The following is a 16152-nucleotide window of genomic DNA, read 5'->3' as shown; positions in this document are numbered from 1 at the left end:
CACAGGCAATGGCAACAAGGCTATGATTGAGACTGAAAAATACCATCAATTATAGAATGTAATGTGAGATAAGAGATGGATACATAGACACAGATTTTTGTTTTTAAAGCAAACACCATAAAAATCAGCTAAGTCTTATGTGCTTCAGATTCCTAAATTGCAAATTGGGGTAAATAATAACACCTAATATAGAGTTTCTGGTAGAATTAAATGAAAACTACCATGCCTGACAAACTACTGTTCTCCATTTCTTCATATGCTTTTTCCTTGAGAAAGAGGTATGCCTACTCCTAAGGATATATATATATATATATATATATATATATATATATATATATACACACATATATATACACACACACACACACACACACATACATATATACAGGCTACGCACACACACACACACACACATATGCATATATAAAGTCATAGTTGGAAAAGAATTGAGTACTCTTTGGAATCAAGTAGACAAATCTTTCAAATCCAGAGTTTGCTACTGACCCAATTGTTGACCTTGGGTAAATTGAAATTCCCTGAGCTTCAGTGCTAACTTGTGAAAAATGATTAAATGATGCAACATATTAAGTATGAAAAATAAATGAGTATTTTCCATGGGGCTTGACCATACATTTTATTTCTTCCTCTGAATGTGCCAAAGAAGAGTGTAGGTTATTTTTTAACAAACATGAGTATGTAAAAGAGGAAGACATCAATTGAAGTACTAGAAAGGATAAAATAAAATAAGCAGAGATTAAGGACATGACTAATGATCTCTACAAAACTCTTTATTACCAGGTAAAAATCTGTTTTTATAAAAGTAGGGATTAATGGTTTATATAATGCTCTTCAAAGGAAAAAAAAAAAAAAACATACTTTACTCCCAAACAGAGAGAGTCAGAAACAGAGACAGAGATGGAGGGAAAGAGAGAATCAATTTGCTCTATGTAGTTAAATGACAGCATTAAGTTGGCAATCTTTAGAGGCAGAAAATTGGTGCTTCGAAATCCAGCACATTTTGCCCCCCTCATTTAGGAAGACTTTGACCTGTTTTCCCCTCTGAAGATGGCTCTTCTCTTCAACAGTTCCTTCTAGTCTCCCCTTCCTTCTAAAAGCTCCTCCCTGAGCACTACAGGTAACAGAGACCCCCCCCCCCCGCATTAAGCCCCATACAGAGCCCTGTTAATTGACCTTGTTGTACTAATACTGATCAGCTATGGCATGGTTGTTTAGTTGGTGGCTTAAGGAGTAACACTGTGTTTCTGTTAAGTGTGTGGGCTTTTATAGCAATGATGCCTTCTTTAAACCTTGACTCTACCTCTTATCAGCTGTTTTGCCTTGGCAAATAATTTGTGCTCTTTCCTTATCTGTAAATAGAAAAAGTACTATTCTAATCCTTGAGCATGTTTTGAGGAGTAAATGAGTAAAAACCTGTAAAGCAACAAGTAATTGACACATATGTGCTCCCGAGAATTATTACGTTCCATTGTTTTGTTATTATCCTACTTTGTATGCATGTATCTCATTTAATACCAGTCACATAGTTGTCACTCATTAAATGCATGTAAAAGCAATGAAGAATGAATATTATGAAGATGATTTCTAAGAAAAGATGACCAACAGTGGTAAAGGCAGCTCTTGGAGGTCATGAGTACCTCTCTATTAACACAACTGCTGAAAGAACTCTTAGAAATGTTTCAGACATCATTCTATAGTTGCAAGGCAGATGTAGCTAGTGAATGCTGGGTTCTTTTTCAACTGCACAGTTATGAACTAATTATTGCTCTGAACATTTTCCCTCTATGGGTCCCAGTTTTCTCAAAGATAAAGATGAAGGAATTTAACCAGATTATCTCTAAGGTCCATGCCACTCTAACATTCTTATGATTCTGTATGTGAAACAGTCTAACTTGTTGTTAGTTTTTATTTTTGGTTTTCCCAAAACATTCCCATAAGAGAATTTTCATTTGGCAATCAAAGTGATTTTTCTCAAATAGCTCCTGGGACAGAGTTACTCTACTCCAGGTGCAAGGAGTCCCAACCAACCAATGGTGACTGTGTTCCAGTCCCTGCCACCTAGTGACGGGAATGTAACAAACAGCCCCTTCTTCATGCCTCCTCTTTCTACTACCTGATTCTCCTTTACTTCCCTTTGCCCACAGCCATGCAGCCTGGCCTTGTGCTGCTCCAAGGAAGAGGCATTCCACCCACACAGCAGTGCAGAAAGCAAAGACAGAATGCCCCATTAGGTCACCCAGACCACGCCCCTTGCAGAGCAGGAATATCCTGGTCTTCTGTAACTGACATTTCAGCTTGTCTTCTGGCTCCAAAGTGTGGCTATGCTTCAGCAATTCCTGTATATGGTTTGAATAGCAGTTTATAAGCATTCTGGGATCCTTTGAAAATAAAAGTTCCATAAAAATTTATATTGCTATTTTGTTTATTATAAAGGTATTTAAAAAAATATTCCTGGGAATCATAACAAAGAAGATTTCTCAATAAGAAAACTGTATCAGCAAAATATAAGACCCAATTTGTACCAAAACTGATAATCAGTCTTTCAAAATCTGTTTATTATACACCCCGATGGTTCCATAGTAAATATGCAATGGAAAAATTAGTTTTGTAAATAATTAAGATATCATTTAAAGGACTTTTGTTAATTCCTGTTAATATTTTCTTACTTTTCCACAAGTTAAAGTACACACACACACACACACACACACACACACACACACATATATAATTGTTGTTGATTTAAATTCTGATTTTTTTAATCATATGGCAATGCTTCATTGTCTTTGGTCATGAAGATTTACAACTTCTTAATTTTCTAGATATTCAACATTTAAAAATCCATTTGCTTCTTTCACTGTGCTAAACAATAAAAACCCAACTTAATATTATTTCCAGACAACAACAAACTCAGCTGAACAATATAAATGTTAAATACCATTGGGAATTCAACTCAACCCCTTGACCACTTTCAAGTACCTCTGGTTCCAGGACAATTTTATTATTTATTTGTTCTTTTGAAAACATGATGGTGGGAAACAGGAGTGCTGGATAACCACAGTAAGTAGCACTTTGCATCTTACCTATGGGTTTCCTCTTTTAAAGAGCTTGTGGCAGGGTTTGGGGATATGGCTCAGTGGTAGAATGCTTGCCTAGAATGCATGAGATCTTGGCTTCAATCCCCAGCACTGCAAGGGGGGGGGGGGGAAGAGCTTATGGCAAATAGCCTAAGATAATGTTTACCAATACATAGACAAACATAGCAATATTGCACCCTTTTTATAGAGTAGAAAGTTTGATTATGGAGAAATGGGGCCACTTGTCATTGCTTCCTAAGTCATAGAGATGGTCAGGAAAGAGAAAACTCAATCTGTCTACTAACCCTTAACCATAATCATATTCACAAGATCACATTTTCTAAATGATTCATTCGTAATAGGAACTGGAAAGCACCCTACGAAATGTAAGGTGTTATTAAAAGTATAACAGTAATGAAATCTGAACTGGGTTAGTTTGTTTCCTCCATCTGTTCCTCCATTAACAAGAAGAATGATTGCAAGGAGTGGTGCTCAACTCAATACATGCCTAAGAAATTGTTATTATTTTAGATAATTCCATCAGTTACATAGTTATTAGCAAAGTTTCATAAGCCAAATGTAATTTCCTTATTATAAACAGGCTGCTATTCACATTAGAAAACTCTGGGTAACTGATGCCTACTCTAACACAGGACTAATAAAGCTCAGCAACTCAACTGCAGCCCACAGTTGGGAGCAGATCTCAGCTTCCAAAATGTTCCAATGATACTGAGTCTAGAAAGAAACGGATTCAGATATGCCCTATTTAGAAATTTCTAATTTCAAATTTTCATCAAAATAGGAACACATCTTCAAGGGAAAAAGAGGAGTTCCAGGGATGAATAGCAATGGAGATGAACACTAGAAACATGACTTTTGGATCAGATTAGAAAAAACATAGACTGGGTATGAAGGAGCAGAAATTATTTTAAAGTTATACTGAATAAGGAACAAAGTGATTAACAAAAAGAAAATAATGGGTCCAGTAGCTTTAAAACCATAATGGTCAATAAATGAGTGAATGTGGGAGACGTCAAAATATTCCTATTTGGAAGTACTCCTCAAAAGAACACAGGCCCTGGAGACAACAGAAAAGCTGTACTTTTCAAATTATGAATTCATTATTTATTTCTCCATTTAGCACATCTGCCCAGTTGAAACGAGACCTTACCACAAAGTGAGAAGCGTTAGTGATCCAGAACATTTGAGTTTTAGGGACCATCGAGAGGCTAACAGGACTAATTGATTCTCATTTCAAGTGCACTTGGAGTGAGGAGGATCCCAGGAAAGCAGCACTGAGAATTCAGCTGCCCCACACCCAGGAGTGGGAGGGAGAGTGATAGGAGTCCACCTGGCATTTCCTTGATTTTCTGATCCTGAAACTCAGCCTACAGTTTAGTAATTGAGACATGGAGCGTTTTGAATAAGAAATAAAGAGATGGCATACTCTTGTCAAATGGCAAACAGATACCGAATTGTTTCCCTTTGTAGAATGCAGGTATCAAGGTATTCAGTTCCTTTTCCGTTCCTTCTACTGTTTCCACCATTTCATTCCAGATGCTGATAATTTTGAATTCTACAAAATAAAATATACTGTGTAACTAATAACCGCAACTAGTTCACACATCACTTCTACAATAATATATTATTCTTCTACAATAATATATTCTTACATGGGATGTAAGTTCATTTTATCAGAAAAATTGTTGTTGTTTTTTTTTTTTTTTTGGTACCAGAGATTGAACTCAGGGGCACTCAAACACTGAGCCACATCCTCAGCCTGTATCTGTATTTTATTTAGAGACAGGGTCTCACTAAGTTATTTAGTGCCTCGCTTTTGCTGAGGCTGGCTTTGAACTCGAAATCATCCTGCTTCAGTGCCCAAAGCTTCTTGGATTACAGGTATGTGCCACCGCACCCAGCTCTACCAGAAGAATTTTGATGTTTTAACATATGCTTAAATCCATGCAAATTCCTAATATCTACCTTTCTGAAGAAAAAAAATCTTATTGAAACTTAACTTTTCTCACAGGATATTTACTGCTGTAAGTATACTTTTTTCTTAGGCCCCTTTCTTTAGACTTCTTTCTATCTTGTGAGTTCATAAATTTAACAAACCTAATCCCATTCAGTGTGATACTAAAACCAGTAATGAACTGTAGAGGAACCATTAATGTACCAACATCCTTTAAAACTACACACCAAAATGCCCTTGAGTGATCTCAAATTACCAGCCATATTCCCTGGAAGCCTACAACAAGACATATGGAATATCCATTGGCCCAGCATTTACCATTTATACCACACCCAATATAAAATTACTTTTCAGAAATCCAAAATGAACTATTCCTAGTAACTAAATAGTTGCAACTATAATAACTAGATACCTCTTATGTATATCAATAGAAAATATCCCAGTCATAACAGAGGGTGCTCTTCACTTGAATTTCCCCTTGTCAGGTAGTTATTTTTCCCACCTGTATTCAGGTATATTTATTTATTCTTTTTTTTTTTTTTTGGTTTTCATTTTCTTTTTTTTATTTTATTTTTTTATTGGTTGTTCAAAACATTACATAGTTCTTGATATATCATATTTCACACTTTGATTCAAGTGGGTTATGAACTCCCATTTTTACCCCGTATACAGATTGCAGAGTCACATCAGTTACACTTCCACTGATTTACATATTGACATACTCATGTCTGTTGCATTCTGCTGCCTTTCCTATCCTCTACTATCCCCCCTCCCCTCCCCTCCCCTCTTCTCTCTCTACCCCCTCTACTGTAAATCATTTCTCCCCCTTGTATTATTTTTCCCTTTACCCTCACTTCCTCTTGTATGTAATTTTGTATAACCCTGAGGGTCTCCTTCCATTTCCAAGCAATTTCCCTTCTCTCTCCCTTTCCCTCCCACCTCTCATCCCTGTTTAATGTTAGTCATCTTCTCATGCTCTTCTTCCCTACTCTGTTCTTAGTTACTCTCCTTATATCAAAGAACACATTTGGCATTTGTTTTTTAGGGATTAGCTAGCTTCACTTAGCATAATCTGCTCTAATGCCATCCATTTCCCTCCAAATTCTATAATTTTGTCATTTTTAATGCAGAGTAATACTCCATTGTGTATTTAATGCAGAGTAATTATCCATTCGTCTATTGAAGGGCATCTAGGTTGCTTCCACAGTCTTGCTATTGTGAATTGTACTGCTATGAACATCAATGTAGCAGTGTCCCTGTAGCATGCTGTTTTTAGGTCTTTAGGGAATAGACCCAGAAGGGGAATAGCTGGGTCAAATGGTGGTTCCATTCCCAGCTTTCCAAGAAATCTCCATACTGCTTTCCAAATTGGCTGCACCAATTTGCAGTCCCACCAACAATGTACAAGTGTACCCTTTTCCCCACATCCTCGCCAGCACTTGTTGTTGTTTGACTTCATAATGGCTGTCAATCTTACTGGAGTGAGATGATATCTTAGGGTGGTTTTAATTTGAATTTCTCTGACTGCTAGAGATAGTGAGCATTTTTTCATGTACTTGTTGATTGATTGTATGTCCTCCTCTGAGAAGTGTCTGTTTAGGTCCTTGGCCCATTTGTTGATTGGGTTATTTGTTATCTTATTGTCTAATTTTTTGAGTTCTTTATATACTCTGGATATTAGGGCTCTATCTGAAGTGTGAGGAGTAAAGATTTGTTCCCAGGATGTAGGCTCCCTATTTACTTCTCTTATTGTTTCTTTTGCTGAGAAAAAAACCTTTTAGTTTGAGCAAGTCCCATTTGTTGATTCTAGATATTAACTCTTGTGCTATGGGTGTCCTATTGAGGAATTTGGAGCCAGACCCCACAGTATGTAGGTCGTAGCCAACTTTTTCTTCTATCAGATGCCTTGTCTCTGATTTGATATCAAGCTCCTTGATCCATTTTGAGTTAACTTTTGTGCATGGCGAGAGAAAGGGATTCAGTTTCATTTTGTTGCATATGGATTTCCAGTTTTCCCAGCACCATTTGTTGAAGATGCTATCCTTCCTCCATTGCATGCTTTTAGCCCCTTTATCAAATATAAGAAAGTTGTAGTTTTGGGGGTTGGTTTCTGTGTCCTCTATTCTGTACCATTGGTCCACCCGCCTGTTTTGGTACCAATACCATGCTGTTTTTGTTACTATTGCTCTGTAGTATAGTTTGAAGTCTGGTATTGCTATACCACCTGATTCACACTTCCTGCTTAGCATTGTTTTTGCTATTCTGGGTCTTTTATTTTTCCATATGAATTTCATGATTGCTTTCTCTATTTCTACAAGAAATGCCATTGGGATTTTGATTGGCATTGCATTAAACCTATAGAGAACTTTTGGTAATATCACCATTTTGATGATGTTAGTTCTGCCTATCCATGAACAGGGTATATTTTTCCATCTTCTAAGATCTTCTTCAATTTCTCTCTTTAGGGTTCTGTAGTTTTCATTGTATAAGTCTTTTACCTCTTTTGTTAGGTTGATTCCCAAGTATTTTATTATTTTTGAGGATATTGTGAATGGAGTGGTTGTCCTCATTTCCATTTCAGAGGATTTATCGCTGATATACAGGAATGCCTTTGATTTATGCGTGTTGATTTTATATCCTGCCACTTTGCTGAATTCATTTATTAGCTCCAATAGTTTCTTTGTAGACCCTTTTGGGTCTGCTAGGTATAGAATCATGTCATCTGCAAATAGTGATAATTTAAGTTCTTCTTTTCCTATTTTTATGCCTTTAATTTCTTTCGTCTGTCTAATTGCTCTGGCCAGTGTTTCAAGAACTATGTTGAACAGAAGTGGTGAGAGAGGGCATCCCCGTCTTGTTCCAGATTTTAGAGGGAATGCCTTCAATTTTCCTCCATTCAGAATGATGCTAGCCTGAGGCTTAGCATAGATTGCTTTTACAATGTTGAGGTATGTTCCTGTTATCCCTATTTTTTTGAGAGTTTTGAACATAAAGGGATGCTGTACTTTGTCGAATGCTTTTTCCACATCTATCGAGATGATCAAATGGTTCTTATTTTTAAGTCTATTGATGTGGTGAATAACATTTATTGATTTCTGTATATTGAACCAGCCTTGCATCGCAGGGATGAATCCTACTTGATCATGGTGTACAATTTTTTTGATATGATTTTGTATCGGATTCGCCAGAATTTTATTGAGGATTTTTGCGTCTAGGTTCATTAGAGATATAGGTCTATAGTTTTCTTTCTTTGAAGTGTCTTTGTCTGGTTTAGGAATCAGGGTGATGTTGGCCTCGTAGAATAAATCTGGAAGTTCTCCCTCTTTTTCTATTTCCTGAAATAGCTTGAAAAGTAATGGTATTAGTTCCTCTTTAAAGGTTTTGTAAAACTCTGCTGTATACCCATCCGGTCCTGGGCTTTTCTTAGTTGGTAATCTTTTGATGGTTTCTTTTATTTCCTCAATTGATATTGGTCTGTTTAGGTTGTCTATATCCTCCTGTCTCAATCTGAGCAGATAATATGACTTAAGAAATTTATCGATGCCTTCACTATCTTCTGTTTTATTGGAGTATAAGGATTCAAAATAATTTCTGTTTATCTCTGTATTTCTGAAGTGTCTGTTGTGATATTGCCTTTTTCATCCTGTATGCTAGTAATTTGAGTTCTCTCTCTTCTTCTCTTCGTTAGCATGGCTAAGGGTCTGTCGATCTTATTTATTTTTTCAAAGAACCAACTTTTAGTTTTATCAATTTTTTTCAATTGTTCCTTTTGTTTCGATTTCATTAATTTCAGCTCTGATTTTAATTATTTCTTGCCTTCTACTTCTTTTGCTGTTGTTTTCCTCTTCTTTTTCTAGAATTTTGAGATGAAGTATGAGATCATTTATTTGTTGGTTTTTTCTTTTTCTAAGGAATGAACTCCATGCAATGAATTTTCCTCTTAGAACTGCTTTCAATGTGTCCCATAGATTCCGATATGTTGTGTCTGTGTTTTCATTTATCTCTAAGAATTTTTTAATTTCCTCCTTGATGTCTTCTATAACCCATTGATCATTCAGTAACCTATTGTTCATTCTCCAAGTGATGCATGATTTTTCCTTCCTTCTTTTATCATTGATTTTCAGTTTCATTCCATTATGGTCAGATAAGATGCATGGTATTATCTCTACTCCTTTATATTGTCTAAGAGTTACCCTGTGACATAATATATGATCTATTTTTGAGAAGGATCCAGTGTGCTGCTGAGAAAAAATTGTAACTGCTTGATGTTGGGTGGTATATTCTATATATGTCAATTAAGTCTAGGTTGTTAATTGTGTTATTGAGTTCTATAGTTTCCTTATTCAACTTTTGTTTGAAGATCTGTCCAGTGGTGAGAGAGGTGTGTTGAAGTCTCCCATGATTATTGTATGGTTGTCTATTAGATTCTTGAACTTGAGAAGAGTTTGTTTGACGAACATAGCTGCACCATTGTTTGGGGCATATATATTTATGATTGTTATGTCTTGTTGGTGTATGGTTCCCTTGAGCAGTATGTAGTGTCCCTCTTTATCCCTTTTGATTAACTTTGGCTTGAAATCTATTTTATTTGATATGAGTATGGACACTCCTGCTTGTTTCCGAAGTCCATATGAGTGATATGATTTTTCCCAACCTTTCACCTTCAGTCTATGTATGTCTTTTCCTATCAAATGCGTCTCCTGTAGGCAGCATATTGTTGGGTCATGTTTTGTGATCCATTCTACTAGCCTGTGTCTCTTAATTGGTGAGTTTAAGCCATTAACATTTAGGGTTATTATTGAGATATGGGTTATCCTTCCAGCCATATTTGTTTGTTTATGTTACTGAATATGGTTTGTTTTCCTCTTTGATTATTTCCCCCCCTTTACTGTCCTACCTCCCACTGTTGGTTTTCATTGTTATTTTCCATTTCCTCTTCCTGTAATGTTTTGCCGAGGATTTTTTGGAGAGATGGTTTTCTAGCTGCAAATTCTTTTAACTTCTGTTTATCGTGGAAGATTTTAATTTCATCTTCCATCTTGAAGCTTAATTTTGCTGGATACACAATTCTTGGTTGGAACCCATTTTCTTTCAGTGTTTGAAATATGTTATTCCAGGATCTTCTAGCTTTCAAAGTCTGTGTTGAGTGATCATCTGTTATCCTGATTGGTTTACCCCTAAATGTAATCTGCTTCCTTTCTCTTGTAGCTTTTAAAATTCTCTCCTTATTATGTATGTTGGGCATCTTCATTATAATGTGTCTAGGTGTGGATCTCTTATGATTTTGCACATTCGGCGTCCTGTAGGCTTCTAGGATTTGGGATTCTGTCTCGTTCTTCAAGTCTGGGAAGTTTTCTCGAATTATTTCATTGAATAGATTGCTCATTCCTTTGGTTTGGACCTCTATACCTTCCTGTATCCCAGTGACTCTTAAGTTTGGTCTCTTTATGTTATCCCATATTTCTTGGATGTTCTGCTCATGGTTTCTTAACAGTCTTGCTGAGCTGTCTATGTTCTTTTCAAGTTGAAATACTTTGTCTTCATTGTCTGATGTTCTATCTTCTAAGTGTTCTAATCTGCTGGTAGTATTCTCAATTGAGTTTTAAGTTGGTTTATTGCTTCCTGCATTTCTAGGATTTCTGTTTGTTTGCTTTTTATAACCTCTATCTCCCTGTATAGTTGATCTTTTTCTTCCTGGATTTGTTTATGTAATTCATTGTTGAAGAGATCTTTCATTGTCTGATTTTGCTGTCTAATGTCTTCCTTGAGACTCCAGATCATCTGAAGTATGTATCTCCTGAATTCTTTATCTGACATTCCATCTGCTGCAGATATTACCTCTTCTAATGTTGAGTTGACCTGCATTGTTTGTGGTCCTTTCTTTCCTTGTCTCTTCATACTGTTCGCGTTTCTTTCTGCTTACTGAGACTGTTGTGTTATTGAATTTTCCCCCTATATATTTCTATTATACTCTTGTATAGTTGCAAAGTCTCCCGCGCAGGCGCAGGCAGGGGCTCTGCTCCTCCTCCAATTGGGGCAATGTGCCTACCACATCGGCAGGCCGCTGGGCCTTTTCTGCTGGTTGGTAGCAGGTGCGCCTACCTTGCAGGCGCAGGCAGTGGCTTTGCCCCTCTGTGGGCCGCTAGGCCCGTCCTGTCGGTGGTCGCAGTTCCGCCTCCTTTGCAGTCGCGGGCAGCGGCTCTGCCCCTCTGAAGGCCACTGGGCCTGTTCTGCCGGTGGGTCACAGGTCCACCTATCTTGCAGGCACAAGCGGCGGCTCTGCCCCTCTGCGGGTCGCTGGGCCTGTTCTGTCAGTGGTCACAGTTCCGCCTACCTTGCAGGCATGGGGGGGGGGCAGCTCTGCCCCTCCGCACGCCACTGGGCCTGTTCTGCTGGTGGGTCACAGGTCCACCTACCTTGCAGGCGCGGGAGGCGGCTCTGCCCTTCTGCAGGCCACTGGGCGTATTCTGCCGGTGGGTCGCAGGTCCGCCTACCTTGCAGGCATGGTTGGCAGCTCTGCCCCTCCGTGGGCCACTGGGCCTGTTCTGTTGATGGTCACAGTTCCGCTTACCTTGCTGGCGCAGGGGGAGGGGCAGCTCTGCCCTTCAGCAGGCCGCTGGGCCTGCTCTGCTGGTGGGTCGCAGATCTGCCTACCTTGCAGGCGTGGGGGGAGGGCGCGGCTCTGCCCCTCAGCAGGCCCCTGGGCCTGATCTGCTGGTGGGTCGCAGTTCCACCTACCTTGCAGGCACGTGGGGCGGCTCTGTCCCTCCGCGGGTTGCTGGGCCTACTCTACTGGTGGGTCACAGGTCCGCCTACTTTTCAGGAGTTGTTGGCAGCTCTGCCCCTCCGCAGGCCACTGAGCCTGTTCTGTTGGTGGTCACAGTTCCGCCTACCTTGCTGGCGCGGGGGAGGGGGTAGCTCTGCCCCTCAGCAGGCCGCTGGGCCTGGTCTGCTGGTGGGTCGCAGGTCTGCCTACCTTGCACGCGCGTGGGGCTGCTCTGCCACTCTGCAGGTTGCTGGGCCTGACCTGCCGGTGGGTTGCAGATCCGCCTACCTTGCAGGCGCGGGTGGAGGGCGCAGCTCTGCCCCTCAGTAGTCCGCTGGGCCTGATCTGCTGGTGGGTCACAGGTCCGCCTACCTTAGAGGCACGTGGGGCTACTCTGCCCCTCTGTGGGTTGCTGGGCCTATTCTGCTGGTGGGTCGCTGGTCCACCTACTTTACAGGCATGGTTGGCAGCTCTGCCCCTCCGCAGGCCACTGAGCCTGTTCTGTTGGTGGTCACAGTTCTGCCTACCTTGCTGGCGCGGGGGGAGGGGGTAGCTCTGCCCCTCAGCAGGCCGCTGGGCCTGGTCTGCTGTTGGGTCACAGGTCTGCCTACCTTGCAGGCGCGTGGGGCGGCTCTGCCACTCTGCAGGTTGCTGGTCCTGATCTGCTGGTGGGTCGCAGGTCCGCCTACCTTGCAGGCGCGTGGGGCTACTCTGCCCCTCCGCGGGTTGCTGGGCCTATTCTGCTGGTGGGTCGCAGGTCCGCCTACCTTGCAGGCACGGGGGAAGGGCGCACACCTATTTGCATTTAGACAGTTACGGGAAATGGAGGACGTAATGCTTGGGATGAAAGTTGGGGGGAAGGGGAAGGTAGGTGCTCTTGAAAAGAAAGAAGGAGAGGGAGATAGATAGCATAGAGGGGAATGGAAAGAGCAGTAAAACTTGGAAGGGGAGAGAGAGAGGGAAAAGGGAGAGAAAAAAATAAAATGAAATAGGAAATAAAATTAGGTCTTAGAGATCCATTTTCTTCTCTTCCCGTAGGCAAAGCTGTGCCCTCCAGGCTGAGTTTTGCCCTCAATGTGTCAACAGCAATCCCTGTAAGGCGGTTCCTGGGAGTCTCTCAATCCTGTTGGTCCAGAGCCGTTTCACTTCTACGGCCCCTCCTCCCCTTCCTCCTGCCAGCCAGCCAGGTCCTGCTCACCGGAGGCAGTTCCCCAAGGATTTGGTTACACTTTCAGCCCCACCGAGTGCTCTATTTCCCTAACTACTGAGCACTCTCGCTGTCATTCATCTAAGCCCCAGTGCTGTGGAGCTGTGGTCTGGGAGTCAATTGTTTAATTTTTCCGGACCCCTTTGGTGGGCACACCTTCGGAATCTGGCAGCTAAGACCATTGGTGTTGCTGCTGATGGTAATAGGAGTTGGGGGTCGAGGATCCCCTCTACTTACCTCAGCCCCTACAGTCACAACCACTCTGCTGGCGGTAGGAGGAGTTGGGGGTCTGGAGTGTCTTCTCTTTCCCTCCGCCCCTACTGTCACACTCTCTCAGTTCGCGGTTGGGGGATTTGGGGGTGGGGAGTCTTCTCTGCTTCCCTCTGCCCCTACAGTCACGCCCACGTCACTGGCAGTAGGGGGAGTTGGGGGTCGAGAGTCCTTTGGCCCTTACGGTCACGCCCACGGAGAGATTTTGAAGTTTCCCATTTGTATCTGATGTGGGTGGGAGTCACACACCTGCTAAAGTAGATTCCGCTGGGAAGGAATCTCTTTGGCCGAACTTTGTTGACTTCCCCTCTCTGCTATGGTGGGCCCCTGGCTCCTTGCCAGAGTGTCCGAAGGGTGGGGTGGAACTGGCTTGTCTCTGGTCTGACACAATCTCTGGTTTTAGTTCCCAGTTTGCTATTTCGTAAAGGGTTGGTTAGATTCCCTTCACGCTGTCTGGGGGGGGGGGGAGCCGTTCGCCAGGTGGGCGGGGCTGTTAGTAGAGCCGGGAGGGCACGGGCTGTCTGCTGGGCCAGGCGGGGACACTTCTCGCTGCGCCGGGCCGCTGGGGGCTGCCTGTAGAGACGGGCAGCTGCGGCCGCATGGCTAAGATCCGGGCGGGCGGGGTGGCCATTCGCTGAGCGAGAGCGGGGCCTCCCGGGAGGGCCGGGATGGTGGGTGCCGTCTGCCGGTTCGGGCAGGCTATGTCACTCCGGGCCGCCGGCCGCTTGTAGAAGCGGCTGGTGGCTGCGGGATTGGACCTCTGCACCCACCGGGGGCCCGCCTGTAGAGCCGGGCAGCTGCAGCCGCGTGGCTAAGAGCCAGAGCAGGGCCTCCCGGGAGAGCCAGGACGGTGGGATGGCGGGTGCCGTCTGCGGGTTCGGGTGGGCCGTGCCGCTCTGGGCCACCGGCCGCTTGCAGAAGCGGCTGGTGGCTGCAGGACTGGACCTCTGCGCCCGCGTGGCCGGCCAAGATCCACTTGTCTGGGACAAACTGACACTTCTAATAAACCTACCAATTCCCGGCAGGTCCCCTCTTAATGGAATTTTGCTAGAAGTTCCTCAGTAGGTAGACTGCAGCTGTTCCAATGGGTCTTTCTGATCCCGTTAATGTGGAGACATTGGAATCGCTGCTTCCTCGCCGGCGTCCATGTTGGATCCCCCTATTTATTCTAAAACACATTCAAATGCCCTTCCAAAAACAGAAAAGCAATCATCTCTAAAAAAAAAACCTTCCTGGTGAGAACCATGAAGATGGGTTGTTGTAATGGAAGTACTCTGTATATACTTGGATTCTTCCATCATATTTTCTAGAATGATCTACATTTTTCTTTGGTAAATCAATGGCATGCTTTTGTTGTGGAGACCTTCTTGAAGTCCTTTAACACAGCCTACCCTTTGAAAAAAATAGCATGAGGTACAGTCAGTCACGGGGCAGACTTTATGACTTTTCCTGCTTTGCCTCTCCAGCTGCCCACTGAAGAGATATTTTTGGCTCAGGTTCACCTATCATGGCAGCATGGGCCCATGGGGACCCATGGAAGGTTGTAATGAAGGGCTCCATTAACCAGTTTCATTATGTCAGAAGGCCTAAGGGAATAACACATTTACCAATAATAATGCTACTGAAGCTGAAGTGTCAAATTATTTTGCTTTGGGGCAAAATCTTATCAATTTCATATGAAAACTCTTATTACCTTATGCTGATCAGAGTCTCTGATTGGCAACTCTGGTCTGTGTCTAATTAATAAAAACAAATGAATTGTTTTGTTTGGAAATTGAAATTATTCCAAACTTACAGTTCCAGACATAGAAGATGAGCAGAGATCACTAATTTATCTCAAATGTTTAATGTCAATCTAGTACCTCTTAGAATGATGGTGATGACTATGCCATAGTTAAAACTTCCACAGACTGACTTCCTACCAGGCACTAGTCTACTCATGATACAGACATTAATTCCTCCAATCATCACAACAGCCATGCTAGGTAGGCAGTTATTAGCTAAAGTCAGGTTATCAAATAAGAAATAAGGACACCAGGGTTGCTGTTGTGGCTCAAGTGGTAGAGTATTTGCCTAGCATGTGTAAGGCACAGGGTTCAATCCTCAGTACCACATAAAAATAAAAAGATATCGTATCCAACTAAAACTAAAAGATTTTTTAAAAAAAGAAAGAAGGAAGGACACCAAGACAGAGGGCCATCAAATATCAGAGCCATGGTCATGCAGATAGAGAGGACCAAAGCAAGATTTGAACCTGGCCAGTTTGGTCTCTGAATCTATGCTCTCTATTTCTCCTATCAGTAAAAACACTGGTTAAGGTCTCAGTTATTATAACAATGATCACAGACCATAGTGGTTTCATCACTTATAGGAGTGGGCAAATTGATAGTTTCTTCAAAGATTGCTGGTAAGATTAAATAAGTTAACTTTTTTGAACTTCTAGAATAATACCTGACACAACATAAGTCCTTTTAGCTGTTTGCCAGCATTAGAAACAATATTCTTTAAACCACGGAGCCTTTTTTTTCTGACCTGGATTACAATGCAAAATCCTGAGGCCAACCTTCTCACCTGTGTTCAACATGAATAAAAAATTAACTTTAAAAATTATTTTTACCTTTGTCTAACTACCAATGTGCAAGAAATTCAATCGGCTTCCCAAATTACACCATCAGCTCATTATATTTTTACCAGCTCAGTGTGAGTACTACCTCTCAGGACATGTTGAGTACATATAGGCACATGAATCCAGGCACCTGAGAGCTGCTGGGGACCCTGACTAAGATTTTCTTTATTTTCTACTTCTTCAGAAACACTCCTAGGAGACTGATAACTTACCACT

At 41.8% G+C, this 16152-nt stretch overlaps 1 long non-coding RNA gene across 1 annotated transcript in view; it reads left to right on the top strand.

Annotated features, from left to right (window-relative positions):
• The window catches only part of LOC308630891, an 84992-nt gene that overhangs the window by 14699 nt on the left and 54141 nt on the right, over window positions 1–16152 (top strand). The window contains exon 4 of the long non-coding RNA XR_014018067.1: window positions 2914–3075. This is a non-coding gene — a long non-coding RNA (uncharacterized lncRNA). The remainder of the gene's footprint in view (window positions 1–2913; window positions 3076–16152) is intronic.

Source organism: Spermophilus citellus (assembly GCF_964194105.1).
Source record: "Spermophilus citellus genome assembly, chromosome: 11".
Taxonomy (NCBI): domain Eukaryota; kingdom Metazoa; phylum Chordata; class Mammalia; order Rodentia; family Sciuridae; genus Spermophilus; species Spermophilus citellus.
This window is presented reverse-complemented; position numbering and strand designations above follow the sequence as displayed.